We start from the raw sequence: 21,270 nt of genomic DNA, 5'->3' as shown, positions 1-21,270 counted from the left end.
AATTATAACAATGATTTGATATTTAGGCATAGAGGGATGTTGGCGTTTTATAAGAATTGACCTGAGTATAAGCAGCACTCAGCTACATCTCTCAAAAATAATTGAAAGCCATTTTAAGAGCTTGAAGTAATATGTTGTAGTCCTATGACATTAATAGTTTAACGGAAACCACATACAACTTGAAGACTAAAACTGTCAACTCCCTAAACAACTTACAGTGTACATTAACATGACTTGACTATTCAGGGAGAGCCTCACCCTGGCAAACGGTTTGATTGTTCATCACAGCAAACTCCTGAAACACGCATCAACGATTCAATAGAAAGCCCCAACAGTATGTAAGATTCTTTGAATCCCTTGCTGTTGCATAATGGTCAACATCCAATTTTAATCAAACACACACACACCCAGTATTGACTCAACCTCAACCAAACTTTGATTCTCAGTACATACTATTCTTGCTTTCTTCCCTCCAAGAAACTGCCGAAGTTCTAACCAGGTGGTGTACTCCCTTTCTGTGACAGGCAATAAACTCTATCTATAGGTTGTGAGGGAGACACTTGGGCAGCCAGCACTTGATACTATGCCAGCTGTTAAGTTTTAATCATTCAGGAATATAGTGCAAAGAGTTCTGTGAACTTATGGTGTGCTAATGCATCATACTAGCAATTGTGAATTTAGATCATAAACCTTTGTATTTCACCTAAAACTTTATGGGAACAGATAGGACAGGACAGGCAATCCCAATGCTTTTGCAGCAAAACTGTCTGATCATATGCTGTTAGTTCTTCACGATTTCAAAGAATAACCACTTGAAAGAAAATTTTCAAAAATCTAAAGATTTAATAAAACTAAGATCAATGAGTTTTAAAGTACGTGTCACTAAAAGCACAAACTCATTTGCAGTCTATGGACTCTAAGGCAAGAGTCATATGCCAGACATCCCAGAAGAGGAAAAAAGTTATTAGAGACAAAAAGGACTTCAGGGAAACTTAGTTTTTCCTTAGGGAAAGGAGTCCTCCATGGAGTCACATGGCCCTCCAATAAGTAGGCATCAGGTAGTGTATCAAGAACTGATACAAGATCAGAAAGGAAGAGCCAATGAGTTAGGAGAAACCAAGGTTGGGTTTCAAGAATTGAGTTGCTACTTGTGCTGAATGATATTAAGAGATGGAGAAAAAGAAAGAGAAAAATGTTCACGCGGATGTCAATGACTTTTACTAGACTCTTCAGAGGAGTAAGAAATCCAAATAAACTAGAGTTTAGGGCAGAAAATTAACTACAAGGTGAGAATATGAAAGATGCCAGTGTGGACAAACCATGCAATAAAATTTTATTAAAAGAGAAGCAGAAATAGAGGCAGTAGTGGAATGGGAAGCAATATGTCAAGAGGGAGCTTTTCTTTTTAGGATGGAAGATACTATTGCACCTTTATATGCTGATGTGAATGATAAAGCAGAGAGGGAGAGACTGGTAATACAAGAGAGGTAATGATTTGAGATTTTGAAAAGATTAAAAGGATGGAATTCAAAATACTAGTGAAAATAAAAGCATATGCACTGAGTTTAAAGCATGAGAATATGGTGAGCACATAAATGGGTACAGGCTTTCCAGGAAAAAAATCAAGTACCTCATAGATTATAAAGAGACATGAAAGTAACCATATCCTTTGAGCCAGTAATTTCACTCATAAAAATCTACCTTAAAAAAAGATCTGAAATCTATCTTAACTGTCTAACGATCAGGGAGAACTGTTAGGTAAATAATTATAAAATGCTATTAAAAGTCCTTAATGATATGGGAAAACGTTTATAATATTAAGAGAAAAAAGCAAGATATAAAATTCCAAATGTTGTATTTTAAAAATAAAAATATGTGCATAGACAAAAGATTAAGGAGACATAAAATATTAGTAATATCTCTGGACAATAGATGATAGATTACAGTGTTCTTCTTTATGTATATTTTTCATTTTCACTAATAAGAATGGGTCATTTTATTACCAGAATAATTTACTTTCATCTTGCCTGTATTTTCCAAGTCTCTCTACTGACACCTTCCTAACAGCTTTAAATATTTGTGTATTTCAGAAATAAAACTGTGATAGTGGCAGGAGGCAGACAAATTCCTAGGCAGATTGGGACAGGTCCCCAGTGAAACCCAACCTTCAGGCCACACACAGCATGAAGCCTGAAAACCTGGCTGCCCCTTCTAGGTGGAATCCACAACCTGGAGGGAGAATTTCCTTTACGCCTTTCAGCCAGTGAAATGGTGTTTTTTTCCAGGTCCACCCATGGACCACTCAGCACGCACTTCCTCCTGCCCAGGGACCAATCAGCACACACTTCCTCCATTTTGAGCCCATAAAAACCCCAGCTTCAGCTGGACTCAAGGTAAGTAAGGACTACTCTTAGGAGCTGCCCGCTTTGGGTCTCCTCTCTGCTGAGCTGTTCTGCCACTCAGTAAAACTTCTCCACCTTGCTCACCTTCCAGTTGTCCACATAACCTCATTCTTCCTGGACAAAGGACCAGAATTCGGGACCCACCCAACAGTGGGCATGAAAAGGGCTGCAACGCTTTCCTGGCCAACTCACCAAACTGTGGGTGGTGACATGCTCCCATTTGCTGGACTGCAGGAGTGAAGAGCAGTGACACTTCTGGGGGCCCAGACATCAGGATTTCCCGAGCTAGAGCTGTAACACTATAGCCTTCCTGCCTTCTGCCTGCATTGGGCAGCTGCCCCATGTGACAGGAAGTGGCAGAGGAGCTGGGCCAGCCTGGGAGCCGCCGGCTGGGGTGAGGTGGTGGGACTGAACAAGCTGAAACCTGCTCCCCCTGCTCGCCGAGCCGCGGGTGGCGAGAATGAGAGAGCACGCCTCACCCACTCCTTGAGGCTCTGCAGTTGCTGGCATCCCCAAGTTTTTAGGTGCCACCGCATCCCCCTTTTCCAGACACCAGCACCTGCACCAGAAACTACGTGTGGTACGCCTGCTCCAGCTGCAGCCTGGCAAGGAGCCGGCACCTCTGCCAGCACCCAGAGCTGCCTGCCCCACCACAGCTGGCCGGATCCTGTGTTAGCTCTCTCACACACCCTTCAGTGCTCTGAGCCTGGTTTGCCCTCATCAGGCGTGGGATCCGGGTTGGGCGAACTGAGTGCAGCCTGCCGGGCTGAATGGGTGGAACGAGCACAGTGGGAGTGAGTGAAACTCAAGCAGGGGCGCCAGAGGCCACAATGGTTCCCGGCTGGCAAAGTGACACCTGAAGGATCCCGTGACATTTCGATTATTTCTGCTCATAGCATAAACTCTTATATGTAAGTATCTACCACAAGCCAAAATGAAAGCAAAAAAAAAATATAATAGCCTGCTGTAGATATATATTATGTTGTTGTAGCAGCTCATGTTTTCTACCATCCATACATTTAAGATAAATGGCATGCAATATCACCAATAATAAGGCAATAGAGAACAAAGAGTCTGCAAGAATTTAGAAAACACTTGCTTTGATATACAGCAAGAACTAAGGGGCAAGAAGAGGTAATGGGCAAGCTCTGAGTCACTCTTACTGGATGGTCTCAGTACAGCAACAGTAACTAGGATAAGCCAAGTCGTCCTCTACGCACATAGTGAGGCCAGCTTGAAACAAGGAAGTACATAGTTGCAGACTTGGAAGCTAGCCACCGCAGCTATTTAAAAATCAATAGAGAGATTATTTTTTAAACCCTCTTTATCCAAAAAGAGTGTTCTGTGAAGAGAAATAGAAGGCACTAGAAGTGACGCACTGAAAGATCTCAGTTCATGGAATGATCACATTTGTAAACTAATAGTTTGTGCCTCTTTTTAGACTCAAAAGTCAGTAAGCTCAAGTCAGTAAGCTCTGGGTTGGAATTCCAGCTCCTGTTTCTTAGCTGCGCAACCATGGACCAATGTACTTCACTAACCCTCAGAATCTTCATTTATAATTTCAGGATTATGATATTGTACTTACAGAGCTTTGAAGAGGATAAAATGAAATAAAATGGGAAAACACTCAGTGAAATGCCTCATATGTAATTACCATGTAACGGTTTTTCCTTTCTTCCTAATTTACCACCTTCACAATTTGTGTCATATTCACATGCCATCTACATTATTTACTTAATACTGTTCTTCATATAGATTTACATATTTTTTTCTAAATAAATTTCGCCTCATCTTAACAACACTACCCACTGAGAGGCTGAATATAAAATAGACAACAGTGAGATCATGTATAACCACAGAACTCTGAGCCACAACCTTTGCAACCAACGCAGGATGGCAAACCACAAGCTCTGCAGCCAAGAGCCCAGAACGGTCAGGACTTGGGCAATGACAACCAAGGACCAAACAGAAAAAGCTAAGATGTTCCCCAGACCAGTCACACAAGATACCCACACTTCCAGCTTTCCCATGCCAACAGCCTTCCAACCACAGCATACCTAAAGCTGCCTCTTTCTTCTATTAAAAAGCTTCTCCACTCCCTTGCTGAGCCTACCAAAGGGAAGAGATGGTGGCTGACTGGATGTTTCTCAATCTTTGGAATTACTAAATACAGCAAATGTGTTTTTAAATAATACCCTCAGACTCTAGGTAGTCTAGAAATTTACAAACTGCTTCTTAGTGATGACAGAGTTGTTATATAACACACTGGTTCATTTAAAAGAACAGGAAAAGAGTTTGTGTACTGATAATAAAAATTTAACTCATGTTGAGAAAAATAAGTAATAAATACCAACGAACAAACAACCAGCACTCTCAAGGACTATATGGTGACACATCTCTTGTTATGTGCATTTGCCAATCAGTATTGTTATGGTTCTACAAAGAATCCAGTGCACCAGACTGTAGCTAATTATGTATATTCAAGTGATTAGCAAGCACTTGTTGCCTCTTTCACACCACCCTCCAAACAGCAGCCTTTGAGAGGAGAATAGACTGCAAATTTATTGAGAGAACACTGTTAATCCTTTGGGGAGAATGTAAATGTAAACAGGACTACTCTACATCAAGGTGCTTTGACAACAACAATCATCTGCATAAACACATGCTCAACAACAAACAGGTGTTCTATTTCACAACTAGCACCCATTTGATGCTTTCAAGTAAGCATTATGCACTAACTGTTAGAAGTACTTTGAAACCAGCTGCAATTACTATAATTAGCTGCTTTCCTATACTTTGTTTCCTTTTACCTGTTCAGTACTGTGCTATGCCAATTCATACACTCCAAGTAAAATGACCAGTTCAGGACTTTTACTGGTAAGGTATGAAAAGCACACAAACTAGACTCCATTTAAACTAAGTCAACTGGAACTTTCTGCAAAATATCAAAAATACTAAAGGCAAAATTCAAATACTTCTATTTTAAAATTACATTAATGAGACAAAAGATAGCTCTTTTTCAAAGCTGTTTAAAGTTTTGACTCATAAGAGGCCTCAATTATTGTAGTATTAACTGACTAGAAGAGGAAAAGGGGAAATATTCTAAAAGTCTATCAATTAAAGAATAAATAAAAAGTAGTGCTACATATTCAAATGGAATACTATACAGCAGCGAAAAGGCATAACCTACCAACAGCTTTAGCTACAGCTGTAACTACATTGCACACGGACAGAGCACAAAAACAATATTAAGTGAAAAAAGGAAAATTTCAGAATGCCAATAAGTATAGGCTAACAATCATAAACATATGTAGTGACCAAATCAAAATCTATATACAAGTTATATCTCAGAGACCTTTTGGGTTCAGTTACAGACCTCTACAATAAATATGGCAATAAAACAAGTTATATGAAATTCTGGTTTCCCAGCTCATATAAAAGTTATATTTACACTACACTATAGTCTATGAAATGTGCAATAGCATTATGTCTTTTAAAAAGTGCATATCTTAATTAAAAACATTATTGCTAAAAATGCTAATGAAGTGAGCATATGCTGTTGGAAAAAATGACACAGACTTGCTCAACAGAGTTGCCACAAACCTTCAATTTGTACAAAATGCAATATGTGCAAAGTGCAATTAAACAAAGCACAATAAACTGAGGTACAACTGTAACCATTAGCCTAATTCTAAAACCAAAATTTTCAAATCTATTAATATAAATCTCAGAAAATCCAAAAGTCAAATATGGCATGAACTCTCAACAGAAAAAAATTAGCTAATTCTCTTAAATCCAATCCAATGATAAACACACTGTCAAGTCCATGAGGGCTGTGACTATTTCAGCACTGTGTACTGCTGTATCTCCTGTACCTCACTGGCACTTCCAGTAAGTAATATTTCATCAATAAAGTATTTACGAAGGAGTGAATCAATGTATGTATGAATGTGTAAATGCACAAATCAAAGTTCACAAATAAACTGAAACACTGAAGTACTGTTTAAAAATATACAGTGTGAACTATAAAAAGGAAAAAGAATACCAGGTCACATTACTCCATTACAGTCATGCATTGCTTAATGATGGGGATACATTCTGAGAAACGCATCATTAGGCAATTTCCTCACTGAGTGAACATCATAGAAACACCTAGTTTTTAGGCTACAAACCTGAACGTGTTACTGTACTGAATACGCAGTTCTAACACAATGGTATCTGTGTATCTAGACAAATCTAAACATAGAGAAGGTACAGTAAAAATACAGTACACAGGGTAAAAAAAAAAAAGTGGCACACCTCTATAGGGCACTTACCACGAATGGGGCTTGTAGGACTAGAAGTGACTCTGGGTGAATCACTGGTGAGTGAATATGAAGGTCTAGTATATTACTGTAGACTACTGTGGACTTCATAAACACCGTACACTTAGGCTACAATAACAAAATATTTTTCTTTCTTCAATAATAAATTCACCTTAGCTTACTATAACTTGTTTACTTCATAAACTGTTTAATTTTGTAGCTTTTTGACTCTTGTAGTAACACAGCTTAAAGCACAAATACACTGTACAGCTGTACAAAAGTATTTTCTTTATATCCTTATTCCATAAGCTTTTTTCTACTTAAATTTTTTTTACTTCTTTGTTAAAAACTTAGATATAAACATACATATTAGCCTAGACCTACACGGGGTCAGGATCATCAATATCATTGTCCTCCTCCACATCTTGTCCCAGTGGAGGGCTTTTGGGGGCAATAATGTGCATGGGGCTGCCATCTCCAATAACAACGCCTTCTTCTGTAACACCTCCTGAAGGACCTGCATGAGACTGTTCTACAGTTAACCTTTAAAAAAGAAAAAAAAGCAGAGAGAGTACACTCTGAAATGACAACAGTATAATAAATACATAAACCAGTAACACGGTCATTTATTATCATTATCAAGTACTATGTACTGTATATAATTGTATGTGCTATACTTTTATACAAAACTGGCAATGCAATAGGTTGGTTTACACCACCATCACCATAAAAACGTAATGCATTGTGCTATGATGTTACATCACTAGGCAATAAGAATTTTTTAGTTCCATTATAATCTTATGGGATCGCTGTCATATATGCAGTCCATCATTGACTGAAACATCATTCTGCACCACATGACTATTTTTCAAGATGTTTCTAAAAATATCATCTAAGTATGATATTTGAAACTTTAACTGGCTACTCATACCAAAAGCAATTTGTAACATTACTTCATACCCAGAAAAATATTTCGTTGTGTTTCCTCTCATAACATTTTCCACCATTTTTATTAGAGACTACTGTAGCATACCTAGCAACAAACGTTAGCATGAGTAGCCAGCTCTATCAATCATCACCAGTCATTCTCATAGTTGATATGAGTTGTCCAACTATTTCCATCTTTTTATTAGATAGCTGCAAAAGTGGGTGCATGCTCACCACAATCACCTGTGGGAAACAAATGTAAACCCAACTAATGGGTCAAACTGTAGAGAAGAGAAGCCAATGACAGGTATTTGAGACAATGCCATGGAAGAATAAATAGAATGCGAGAATGAATTTGAAGTTCAAAGTAAGTATTTCAAATATTATTAAAAAGTAAAATTATTCTTCCTTTTGCTAGTGCTAAACACAAAATACATCCTAAATAAATATTAAGTACAGTGGTAAGTAATTTAGGGGGAGATGCATTTAGCTTTGGTTATATTTAGCCTAAACCATCTGCCACATACTTTTTTTAATCTGTAAAAATAAGAAAATGCAAGTGCTAGACAGAAAGCTTGAGATGGGGGTAAAAAGTATATGCTTTGTAGTCAAATACATGGATTCAAATCCTGGCTCTGCCACTTATTATCAGTGTAACCTGGATAACATTAATCCCTCTGAAACTCCCATTTCTTTCACTAGAAAACTGGATGATAATAATTTGGTAACACCTACCACAGAAAGTTGTTCTAAAGCTTAGGTTATTTTATATAAATCAATTAGCATAGTGCCTGGCACATACCATAGTGAGTAATCAATGTTAGAAATTACAATTGCCAATCATTGTCATAGTGATAAATCAATATTCAGATTCCAAAAACCTGGGGTCAAGAAAAACATAAAAGGCCTTAAATGGCTGTACTTGATGCCCAATGTTAATGGAATTTACTAGAAAGGAAGGAACTAAAGAAGGCTGAAGGAATCATAGTCCTGGAAGAAAATGAGAAGCAAGAATTAGAAAAAAGAATGGCTCCACCAATAAAGGTTTAAAAGTCAGAAAAATAACAGCTATAGAGGTATTTTGTTCTTAAAGCTATTTCAAAGGCAAACCAAAACAAGAATGAAGTGAATGGTATTATACAGCAATCTTAAAGAAATTAGGAGCCTTGCAAGTACTAAGTTCGAAGATAAAGAAATGGAAGCCTCATAACAAAATGAGAAAGTCAAGGCATATGCTGATTTGAAACAAAACAGACGTACTAAGACTTTGCTTAAGATTCATCTACTTTAAAACACCTCAAAGTCCATGTAACTTCATCCAGATGTATGCCACCCCTATTTTGCTATTTTCTTTCCACCTTCCCAACAGATAACAGCCATGCAACTGGCATTTCATAGACACAAGTATTTGCTGAATAAATGAACCATCACACACAAATAACATATGTAAATTATCTGAACACAGAGCAATATTTCCAGCATCATTTCTCACTAGTCCCTTTCTCACAGAATCCCTCAAACTCTACTAATCTACTTTCACTTCCAGAAAGGTGCAAGAGTCCTTTCTGTCACACTTTTGCTGGTCCCTCTTCCCATAACCTGCTTCCATTCACAGTGTACCAGGCAACTCTTACTCTACCTTCGGATCTCAGTTTCAAGCTCAAAACTTCTAGAAAGCCTTTCTTGGCTCTATCATACACAAAATGTGAGTTTGGAAAAGTCACTTTATTCCTCTGTGCCTCATACTCATCTGCAAAATGGGGATGATAGCGCTTTCCTCATAAGGTTGCTATGAAAATTAAATGAGATTAATTCAGGTAAAACACCTAAAACAGTGCTTGGCATGCAGTAACAGCTCAGTAAGGCATGGGTGTAATTGTTATTCCCTGACTCCTAAATCCAGGTTAGGAGCCCCTTCTGTTATTCCTTCTTCTTCTTCTTACTAGTATTCCCTTTCCCTACCACAGCATTTATCAAAGTGTGGGTTCTACAATGTTTTGCTAAGAAAGATGAAAAGTAGAAAGAAAAGAACTAATGAAGAAGTAGAAAGCAAAAGAAAAAGTGAGCACTCAATACAGGGATGAACAAACAAAAGAAAGTGAAAAGGAGAAAAGGGACAGGGGAGACTTCCTTAAGACATTAGTAAAATAAAGCAATTCTTGTTTTAAGGATTTCAGTAGGTTTCCTCTTGAGCCAAAAATTCTACAATAAATAGGACAACTATGAGAATCCACCGGGAGAAGTCATTGGATGACAATGATTAGAACAATATTTCGTTATAAATCAGATGAAATAAAATCAAGAGCAAAAAGGATTTCCCATCTAATCTAGAATAAAAATCACATATAAAATTGATCTAGACTAAAGTAGGATGCACTTGTAAATTATGAAAAGATTCCAAAACATTGAAGTACTGTGGTCTCTTCCTACAAATTAGCTGTTTATTTTAAAGTAATATAGGATAGCATTATGACTGAAGATAACTAATATACTCAAATTGCACCAACTACATCCCTGGCCCAGAGAAGTTAAAACAGAAGAAAGCAACAATGACTAGACTCTTCACCAAAAAAGAAATGTTTGTTTTTGCAGGTTAGCTCCACCATTTTTTTCACATTTGCATCCTAATAGTTCTACTTGGTCTCTCCATTATGCAACAGTTCTTTACAATACAGCCAGCTACCCTGACAACTGGGTTCCTTTGCCAGGGTGGCTTTGTCTAAATCCTAAAGCTGTGCTTGGCTTTGCACTGAGCCCAGTGGCTGCCTGTGATCTGAATGCCAATGAAGACTACAGACCCTGTTGTCTAACAAGCCAGAGACTAAAAGGTCTCTTTGGGGTCAACAAACTGTCTCGACTACTTTCATAAGCTTAAGAGACTGGAAAATGAAGCTAGAAATGCATCTTATTTCTTAGGAGGACAATGGGGGAAAGTATTAAACGTTTAACATTCATCAGATACTGTTAGGGCTTCAACTTTAGGGAGGTGTCTAGTAAACCTTCACATGTAAATAAAGTACTTGTTCTTTTAAGAAGGAATAAGCTTCATCTTAAAGAAAATGTAAATAAATTTTATATTATCAAATTTGAAAATGTTTAGAGAATTTATATGCTCAAAAGTATACATAAATGTCTCCAGTCCCACTTCCCACTTAGTACTCGTTGAGGATGAAGAGATAATGACATGGAAATAAAGATGGTAAACCATTACATTGTAAAATTTAGTGTTCAGTTACAATCTAAGAAATGCAAAACTATGTAACTCTAAAGAAGCAATTAGGTAGTATATACTAAAAAGCAAACATTAAAAATGCTAAAATCCAATGGTAGAAGAATATTGTTTTAACTACATTATTTTAGTTTGTCAATTAAAAAATAACATGCATTGTTTTTGCTTGTTTACATGTCTGAATCTGCCATTCCGCTACCATACATTTTCTTGTATTTTTGTGCTTGGAGGCTCCCTTTTCCTTCTTTATAACGAATTCACCATCTCTCATTTAATCAAATGGCAAATCCTATGTTTTATTTCCTAGATCACTCTCAAACCTTATGCTGTTGCCACAACCCTAGCACAGATCATGGTGATCTCTCATCTAGATTCCTATGAGAGCCTCTGAACTGGAATCTGGCCAGAGTAGTCCAATAAGACACATAATGTGACACATACATGTAATTTTAAATTTTCTAAAAGCCATACATAAAAGAGCAAAAAGAAAGAGTAAAATTTAATTGAATAATATATTTAACCAAGTATATCCAAAATATGATCATTTCAACATATAACCAATAGAAAAAATTGAGATATTTTACATTCTTGCTTTTTATATCTTGAACTCAAAATCCAGTGTGAATTTTACACCTATAATATAGGTCAATTCGCACTCTAAATTTTCAATAACTTATGTGAAATGTAGTCCAATCAAAATACTAAAGTTAAAGGAAAACATATTGCTTAAAATTTTAAGTTAAATTTTTAAATCAAAATTAACAAAAATGTAAAACTCACTCCTCATCACACTAGTTACCTTTCAAGTGCTCAACAGCCACTTTGGACCATGGCTACTTTGTTGAACAGTACAAATGTAGGTCTTCAATTTTTGCCTCTTCTAATCTAGACTGAACATATTCAAAAATAGAGATCATTCACATCATCTTATGGCTTTAGAGCCCCTCAACCACGTCCCGCTGATCTGACAAAACCCAAGTGCTTACACAGGTTTTGCAACCCAGGCTCCCTCCTCCTTTTCCAGCCTCAGCTATCTACCTCCACTTTCCGCTTACACTCTGTTCCCCAGGTAAACAATGCTTTCTCCAAATCCTGGAACATGCTGAACTTTGTCCCCTTTGGCATGTGCTGCTAGTCCCTCAGGTTTCAAATTAGAAATCACTTTTTCTTTTTAGAGCCCTTTCTGTTACACAGCACAAGCTCTTGTGAGGGTAAGAACTGGATCACTATTGCTCATTATTGTATCCCCAGCATTTATCGAAATGCCTCATATTTTGTAGGCACTCAAAAAATACGAATCAATCCACAGAGTAATCTGAGCTGCCCAAAATAGGCCAAAGGCATGTCCTCATGTCACCACATGTGGCTGGAAGAGAAGGGTCTTCCTGGGAGCTCATTACATGGTTTTACTATCACTAACAAAAAATGAGAGAAACTACGCCAAAATTAGCACCAAAACACTTAGACTCTCAAGTTTGGAAAATGCAGTACAAAGTAATACTTTGTGTTTTATAGGTTCTTTTGAGTCCACTGGAAGGGCAGTATACCTGAGTAACAGAGTAAATTCTAGTGTCAAGGGAATTGTGAGAAAAGCGTTTGCCCCACTTCTTACAAGGAGAGCTCATTAGTATTATTTCAGGTTTCTTTCTCTCCCTTTACTCCCTCTAATTCTGGTAAGATGGAGTATTTTATCTGGTGAAAAACTGGTGAGGAAAAATCCTTGGTATGCAGGATTCTGCTGGGCCCCTTTTCTTCCTGTTCAAACTAGTAGGCTGCAGAAAATGCAAATGTGCCTTTTTCCTCTATGCAAGAGATCAGCAAACTACAAAAGGCTGATGCCTATTTTTCTAAATAAAGTTTTATTGGAACACTCATTAGCTTACCTGTTGTCTATGGCTGTTTTCTTGCATCACAATCACAGAGTAGCTACAATTGCAACAAAAACCATAAAGATCCCTGCTCTATGGCACTGTCTTATTTATATTACCTGAAGAGTGCTTGAAAAAGTTGGCCCGGTTCTGCAATTCAATCAGCAGGTCATTTGGCTCTCAAACTCAGACCTCCACTTGGACTTTTATCATTAGTAGGTACGTTCTGGCCTCTATCTTTACTCTTCATTTTGTATCTGGTACTGTACAAAGGCCAGGTAGGAAAGAATGACTTACACCATGACCTCTAGAAACCCCAATCCTTCATCTACATAAAATTTCCAGGCATGTTTATTAAGTTCTAGGGTATAAAATTTCAGGGGAGGGGTCTCATCAAATATTTGTTCAAGCTATGAAATACCTGGAAATCTGATTTTTGAAGGAGTGTTAGCCCTACATCTGGGAAATTTATATCATTAATGTTAACTTCATCACATATATAACTGTATGTTCCATATATCGTCAATAAAGAACACTAGCAGTATAAACTCCAGCCTAGTTCTTCAAAGACTTTTAGTATTTTCATGATAGGACCTTTGTTTCATACAAGCACATACCTGTATTCTCTGCAGAAATTTCGTTAGTCTTTGTTGATTTTTGTTTCCTTGAGTGTTTCTCTGTTTCTCTCTCAAAACAAATCCACATTACCCAAAAAGTGACACTAAATCACCCATTTCCAGTAACACTAATAAATAATTATTCCAATACTTTATTAAGAAGCATTCACCTTTTTCTCATGCCAATGTTTTTAAAAATAGAACTTTTTTACAGTGACCATTCTATCATACATATTTGTAAAAATATACATGTAAGAATATTAATCTTGGCAATAACTATAAGGAGTTAAAGAGAGGGAATCAAGATTTCCCTTGTAAGTTTATAAGACATAGTCCAACAATAATCTTATATAAGCTATTTTAATTAGGTCAATGAGAGTGTTGCATATTTTCATAACATGCTTTTTATTCATTTCAATTTCTTAACCAGTTTTGTTCCATTTAAGATCATTTCCTTGCGCTAAACATCTCACATTTCCAAATTTCCTATAATAAAAAGTTGCTTAAACAATTTAATAGAACAAGACTAGCAGACATGATAAAATATAAAATACTTCCTACCTTGGTACAAACTCAGGCTTACTTTTGGTTGCTGGGAATTCTAAAATGAAACCAAGAAACAGCTTTTCCAAAAAATTACTTTTGTGCAAAGAATTAGAAATTAAACATGAAAAGGACTTTATTTTTCTCAATATTTTTATTCCAATTAGACTATGAGTAATCTGTGTATTAACAGTATTCAAAAAAAATACCTGTAAACTACAGTATTTTTCCATAATCCTCAGTTTGTGATAGGCCATTCTGAACCCATGAGTTTCTCATCCACAGATTCAAACAACTACAGATAGAAAATTAAAAAAAAAAAAAAACAGTAAAAAATAACAATAGAACAATATATGCAAATGTTACACCATTGTATATAAGGGACTTGAGCATCCTTGGAATTTGGTATCCACAAGGGACCTAGACCCAATCCCCTGTGGATACCAAGGGGCCACTATGTCTGTGTCATATGCCTCTCTGATAGTTACCACCTTTCTAAATTGAAATTTTTTTTTAAAAAGCAAAACTAGTTAAAATCATTTTAATGTTATAAAAACAATCGGATTTTATGTAAATAATAAATATACTCAGAGGTCAGGCATGGTGGTTCACACCTGTAATCCCAGCACTTTGGGAAGCTGAGGCAGGCAGATCACCTAAGGTCAGGAGTTCAAGACCAGCCTGGCCAATATGGCAAAACCCCGTCGCTACTAAAAATACAAAAATTAGCCGGGCATGGTGCTGGGTGTCTGTAATTCCAGCTACTTGGGAGGCTGAGGCAGGATAATTGCTTGAACCCAGGAGGTGGAGGTTGCAGTGAGTCGAGATGGCACCACTGCACTGCAGCCTGGGCGACAGAGCGAGACTCCATCTCAATAAATAAATAAAACTCTGATAATCAGAAACCTTAAACATTTCTTTTTGTGAAAGTTTTCTTCGCATTTGGTAGAATGATAAAACAAACGTTTGTCCTTTTTCATTTTCCCATCATAAACCGATTTCTCCTCATAAGAATATTCTCCAAACCCTAGTCTTTTTTAAAAGCAGCACTCTACTCACAAAAAATTATGGGCATAAAAATATTTCAGGGGCTCCAGGGTATCTTTTTTTTTTTTAATGTGTAGACCATTTACTAAAATGAAACTCTATTAGGTTACTTAACATTGACTGCAACAACAAACACTAGCTTCATACATAAACTTTAGAACATGTGCATGTTCACCACTGCAACAGAAGAGGTCAGGAGGAGGTAGCTCTTAACTGACTCAGGCCGAAGTGACACATACTATTTTCACTCCCAATTCACTGGCCAGAAATTAGTCACATAGATCCAAAGGAAGTGCACGGAAGGCTCGAAAATGTAGGAGCACATAGAAAAGTTGGTCTCCATCTCAAAAACAGCTCTAAAATACTGCTCAAGAATCTTCCAAACTCTGTGTTCAATGATAAGGTTGTAATTGGCCAATAAACCTAAAATTAGGCAGATCAACTTTTAATTATACCCTCTACAATGCCTAATAATTTTACCCTGGAAGAAAAACTTTGTATATAAGGGACTTGACCATCCCGGCAAAGAAATTTCCTGGAGAAGACTTCCCTGGAAGGAAAAACCACTGTTTGTTTAAACCACTTCATTTTTTCTAGTCTTGTTTTCAAAAATACTATGAATAAATAGTCTTAATAACACTCAGAAGGTAGCATTTGAAATCAATTCCATGGTTTGAAATACATAGTTTTATTAAGGAAAAAAATATTTTCAAAGAATTTCACAACTTATCAAATACAGAGATAGACTGAATGATTATGCCAAATGTTTTAGAAAATAACTAATTTACAACAGCCCTTCTTAACATAGGAAAGTTTAATATTTTAAAATGCAAGTGTCATAAAATTTTTTTAGTACTCCAAATGAATAGTAAATATATGAAAAAGAGTTCTACTTCATTAGTTATCAGGGGAATACAAATTAAAACCACATTACTGGCCAGGGTTGATGCTACACCTGTCATGCCTGTAATCCCAGCACTTTGGAAGGATTGCTTACACCCAGGAGTTTAACACCAGCCTCAGCAACCATAGGGAGAGGCCCATCTCTACCAACAATATCACCAAGTGTTGGTGAAGATATAGAACAAATGAAACTTATAAACTGCTGCTGGAATGTAAAGAATAAACACTTCAGGAAAGCATCTAGCAGCATCTACAAAAGTTGAACATATGCACGTTCTATGATCCAGCAGTCCCACTTCTAGGTACATAGCCAACAGAAATGTGTATGTATGCACACCCAAAGACATACAGCCAAAATGTAAAAACAAAACAAATCCAAAAATAGAACAGATAAACTAGGGTCTAGTCATGCAGTGGAAATATAATACAGCAATGGGCCTGAATGAACTGTTAGTACAAACAACAACATCAATAAATCTCACAAATAAAATTTTGAAAAAGCCGCCATATGATTTCACACTCAAAAGCACGCAAAACTAATATATGCTGTAGAAGTCATCCTGTTTGCTTGGTGGGACATAGTGACTGTAAGGGTAGAGGAAGGGAAGGCTTATAAGGTAGTGGTAATACTGTTTTTCAAATATAGGTGTTACATGGTGTGCTTACTTCATGAATATTTACAGAGCCGTATTCTTATGATTCTTTCACTTTTATGTATCTCATACTTTAAGAAAAAGTTTACCTTAAAATATTATTATACATAACAGAAATAGACTCTCTTGATTGATCACATTTTACACCACCAACTATTAGTTCCAGTATTCTTTACTATGTTCAGTGGTAATTTCTGAAATGGCTATTCTCATCACCATGAGGGGATCTCATTTGTGATCACTGTATTCATGAGTCCTTGGCTCATTAAAAAAAAAAAAAAAATTGTTTTAATTTCTCAAAAAGATGTTCTTTTACAAGTAATGGGGGAGATTTTAAATTTTCCTGTTATGATCTTACTGAAGCTCTCAGTTCTAAAATAAAAGTAGGCTGGGGGCAGTGGCTCAGGCCTGTAATCCTAGCAGGATTTTTTTTGGGTGGGGAGGCTGAGGCAAGAGGATCACTTGAGCCCAGGAGTTCAAGACCAGCCTGGGCAATATGGTAAGCCCGTACTCTACGAAAAATTTAAAAATTAGCCAGGGGTGGTGGTGTGCACCTGTACAGTCCCAGCTACTCAAGAGGCTGAGGTGGAAGGATTACTTGAGCTCAGGAGGTTGAGGTTGCAGTGAGCTATGATCATGCCACGGCACTCCAGCCTGGGCAACAGACGGAGATCCTGTCTCAAAAATAAAATAAGAGTATTGGGCATATCAATTTTTAAGAAAACGAGGTGTGATGTCAAAATTATTTATTTTAAAATGATCAGAGCATACTAAAAACATGTACGGATTGAGAGATGATTTTGGTCAATCCTCCTTATTTTACAAAAACAGGAAAAGTGATTTGCCCAGGGTCACAAAAGTATGTGGTAATAGATGACATTAGTCAGTACTCAGCTCTCTGGAATGAGAATTTGTCCCTATTCCCTTTAAACCAAGCTTGTCCAACCTGTGACCCTCAGGCCACATGCAGCCCAGAACAGCTTTGAATGCACCTCAACACAATTCACGAGCTTAAAACATTATAGTATTTTGATTTTTTTTTAGCTCATCGTGTGGCCCATGACAATTCTTCTTCCAATGTGTCCCAGGGAAGTCAAAAGACTGGACACCCCTGCTAAACCATTCTGCTGCTCATTTTATCACTGGCACTAGGAATGAAGGTTTTATTATGCAAAGGAATTTCCGATACATGCCTTTGAAGTTGGATTTAATTAATTCAAGACACATAATTATATAAAGTGAGCATCTGCAGTACCCGTAGTATTCATCCTGAAAATAGTTTCCAAAACTCAATGCATTCAGAACTTCAAAAAAATTAAAGTAGCAAAATCTGCATTAACTCTAAAATTCAGCTTTAATGCAGGTATCAAAAACTTCAAAAAAACAAATTCCCTATGTGGAATCAAAAAGATCTTTCAGGTTCATTCGATGATTTTTTACTTTGCTTTGTTTCTGTTTCCATTTAGCCCTATTTTAATGCTTATTTTACTAAACTCAAACATAGGGAGTACTTTATTTTCTAACATGTTTGTCTCCGTATGTTTTTTTCAATAATTTAATGTCCATTTCTAACTTGCCTATCAGTCCCAGGTCTTTTTAGATCTTTCTCAATTATGGTTGTTATTTTCATAATATCTAAATCATATCATATGTAATTGTTCTATTAAAATGTATTCTGTCTTTACATTTCAATGAGCTAAACATGCTTTATCTTGAGTGATAAATGTTTTTTCCCCTAAATAATACCAACATAAGCCTATACTTGATACAGCCAGTTAAAGTTAGAACAAAAACTTCAGAGAAAATTTCTGGTCAATTAGTGTGTCCCTGAGTTAATAAATCATTTAATTACCACTTGCTTGGGTTATTTGTACCCTCATTTTATCAATAAAGAACATAGTATGACATAAGAAACTTCCAAGTTTGAACTAAGTCACAGCCAGGACCTCTGATTTCTAATTTACCTGAAACTAACATACTCTACAGAAAAGATGAGGGGGTCTCATAACCTCTGCATATTCAATGCTTTGATATTCAATTGTTTGTTTTTAAAGAAATTAGTTTATTAGAGACAGTAAAGCATGAGAAAGACAGACAGAGAGAGAATCAATCTTTCCCTTGATAATCTCCACTAAACTTTATAAATATGCTTAGAATGGAAATGAATGAGAAGAAACAGAGGATGAAGGAGACATCAGAAATTTTCAGCCCTATGTTTTACCTCTGGAGAATTCTTATTGTCATGAAGAACATGAACATGGGGGGTGGGGGGCAGTACAGGAAAGGAACAACTGCAAGCTGCCATGCTGAGTTTAACAACAATCATCAAAAGGGGCTTTGGGAGCTCACCAGCTGCAAAGTTTTTGTATTAGGCTGTGATTCCATTGGGAGGATGGGAGCCCCTAAATAATGATGTCAAAGGGGTTTTTACATGCCCAGGAAGCTATTTCAAGCAAACAAAAATCTACATTTATTCCTAATGGAGGTTAAGGCCTTTGGGGATTAGAGATAGAGAGTGTAGATGGCTATTATCTAAATAAACTTACTGTTCCTAGCACAACAAAGGAATATATTCCTAAAAAGAAATATAGGATATTATTTTCACCGTAAAACTGCAAAGAAATGAACACTTTTTCCAAGAACAAACAAAAATGTCAGAAGTTTCATTTTGAAAGTTATATGGCAAAGTGAATTTGAGAATTAAAAGGGAATTAGAGGATAATTTCAAGAGGAATTTCATTAACGGAGATTTTTGCATCATATTTTCATGCTTTTTTTATTATAGAGTGTAATTCTTAATGACTGCTTCAACAAAATTTGAGGAAAGTAAAATTACATTGCCATTGCTGCTAAGTTGTAACTGATCCTCTCTCTTGTACTTGTATTCTACCCAGTACAGCCCAGCAAATGCAGCATGTTCACGTTCACTTGTCCAAAGCAAAATGACTTCTTTCCCAAGACACAATGAAGAGATTAAAGGGAGGTATCTTCAATGAACAGACCAAAATGTCACCTAACAACATGCTTAGTAAATAGGTACCTTTCCAAGTGAAACTCTTAGTATTACATTGGAAGTTACCATAGAAAACCACATTAAACTTATTGTAAACTGACTTTATCCATAAACACAAAAAAAATCAAAATGGATAAATGTAAGACAGTTCACTTAAGACATAGTATAGGTTTCTTGCAAACATGGCTAAAAATTACTTAAGACCATAATGAATAACAAGGATCGGTAAGAGTCAGTAATGAAATGATGTCTGAAGCAAGCACTGGAATATACCTAGGCATAGCACATGCAAAAAATGTGATGCTATGCTTTTTCAACCATAATGACCTGTAAATTGTTTTACACTAAGGCCCAACGGTTCTAGCAATGCTGTATAATCTCACATCTTTCCCCTGTCAAATGAAGAAAAAATTAAAAGATACACAAACATAAATATATCTTTTAAAACATATAGTATGCCTGGGTATTGTTTATATGATTCTGGGGAAATCAACATGGTTTGTTGGTGTGTCTGGTTTTTTGTGTTTTGTTTAATATTTATATTGCATAGCTATCCAAAATTGTTCAGAGTTTTGAAAGAACCAAGTTGTAAAAAATTGTGGATAGGCAGGAATGCTGACAAGCTTTCTAAACATGACCCTTTATTTCAACATGAAGATAAAGAGGCAAAGCTATACTGATTGAACAGAAAACAAGAATGGGACTCAAAAAAAAAACAAGAGTTGGATAGACAGTGTTTTTCCTTCTAGTTGATAGGAAGGCTACACAGTGTAAAACTATACTCACAACTTTGGTGTTCACATGCACAATCTTCACCACTTAGAAAAAAGCAGCTTTATTAGTGCTTATAAAAATTCATTAGTCCCTATAAAACCAGAACCAATTCAGCAGATAAGTAAATAAAACAATATAAAGAAAATAAATTCACAAACTTTAATGTAGAATTTCAGAAAATGTTGAAGTTCACTGAGAAATACTATTTAGTGTGATTAAGATAATAAAAATCAATAATGCAAAGACAGTATTAATCACTTGAAGTTTTCAAATTTGAGGGGTTTTGTTCTCATGAGAATATTCTCTCAAAAGTAGTTTAGTTATATGAATAAGATTTCTGGATAATAATTGATCTGCATAGGCTATTAAAAATTGCCTGTTTATACAGGTCTGACTTTCAAAGCCCCAATCTTGAGTACGTGTCAAGGTTAGCCTTACCGTACGAATCAGAGTGACATCTAGTGGCAACTCCACTGAAGTACTACTTGGTACTTCATCTGTTGTAAATACAAATGAACAGTACCTAGCATATGGCAGGCCCTCACATACTGTTGCATGAATACTTTAATATTTTAAGCTAATATTATAATTTCCTCAGTTCTACTGAACTTCCTCCTTCCTTTTCCTTACCACTTCTAGTCCTTCATTCTCTCCCTATTTTCTCAGTTGAAAAGTTCCCTTCTACTTGTCTCATTCTATGGAATCCCTGATCATTCTATACTTTTCTAATCCACTTTTTCTTTCATTATACACATCTTATCAGTCTCCATCCTAGGTATATGATATAATCCATTTTACGTGGAACTCTTCTGAGTACTGCTATACTAAATCACGAAACTAAACCAAATAAATCTATCATAATTCATGCAAACCTGGGAAATTATTTCATTCATCTCTAGTTGACTTGATCATGATTGTTTTCTAAAGGAATCATGCCACATCTTCTTTATCCCTCTTCAAACCCCTCTCCCCCAACCCCATCTTTCTCAT

General features: G+C 36.3%; 1 protein-coding gene across 4 annotated transcripts in view; it reads right to left on the bottom strand.

The window, feature by feature from the left end:
- AKT3 (AKT serine/threonine kinase 3) overlaps positions 1–21,270 on the bottom strand; it is a 344,485-nt gene that overhangs the window by 228,114 nt on the left and 95,101 nt on the right. The window contains exon 2 of one of the 4 annotated variants that reach the window (XM_055380785.2): positions 14,100–14,185. The exons of the other annotated variants lie outside the window; for them this stretch is intronic. The gene's annotated coding sequence lies outside the window, so the exon portion shown is untranslated. The remainder of the gene's footprint in view (positions 1–14,099; positions 14,186–21,270) is intronic. 4 annotated transcript variants of the gene reach the window in all.

This window comes from Gorilla gorilla, chromosome 1 (assembly GCF_029281585.2).
Source record: "Gorilla gorilla gorilla isolate KB3781 chromosome 1, NHGRI_mGorGor1-v2.1_pri, whole genome shotgun sequence".
Classification (NCBI taxonomy): Eukaryota; Metazoa; Chordata; class Mammalia; order Primates; family Hominidae; genus Gorilla; species Gorilla gorilla.
The sequence above is the reverse complement of the archived record's forward strand: the minus strand, read 5'-3'. Positions and strand labels throughout refer to the sequence as shown.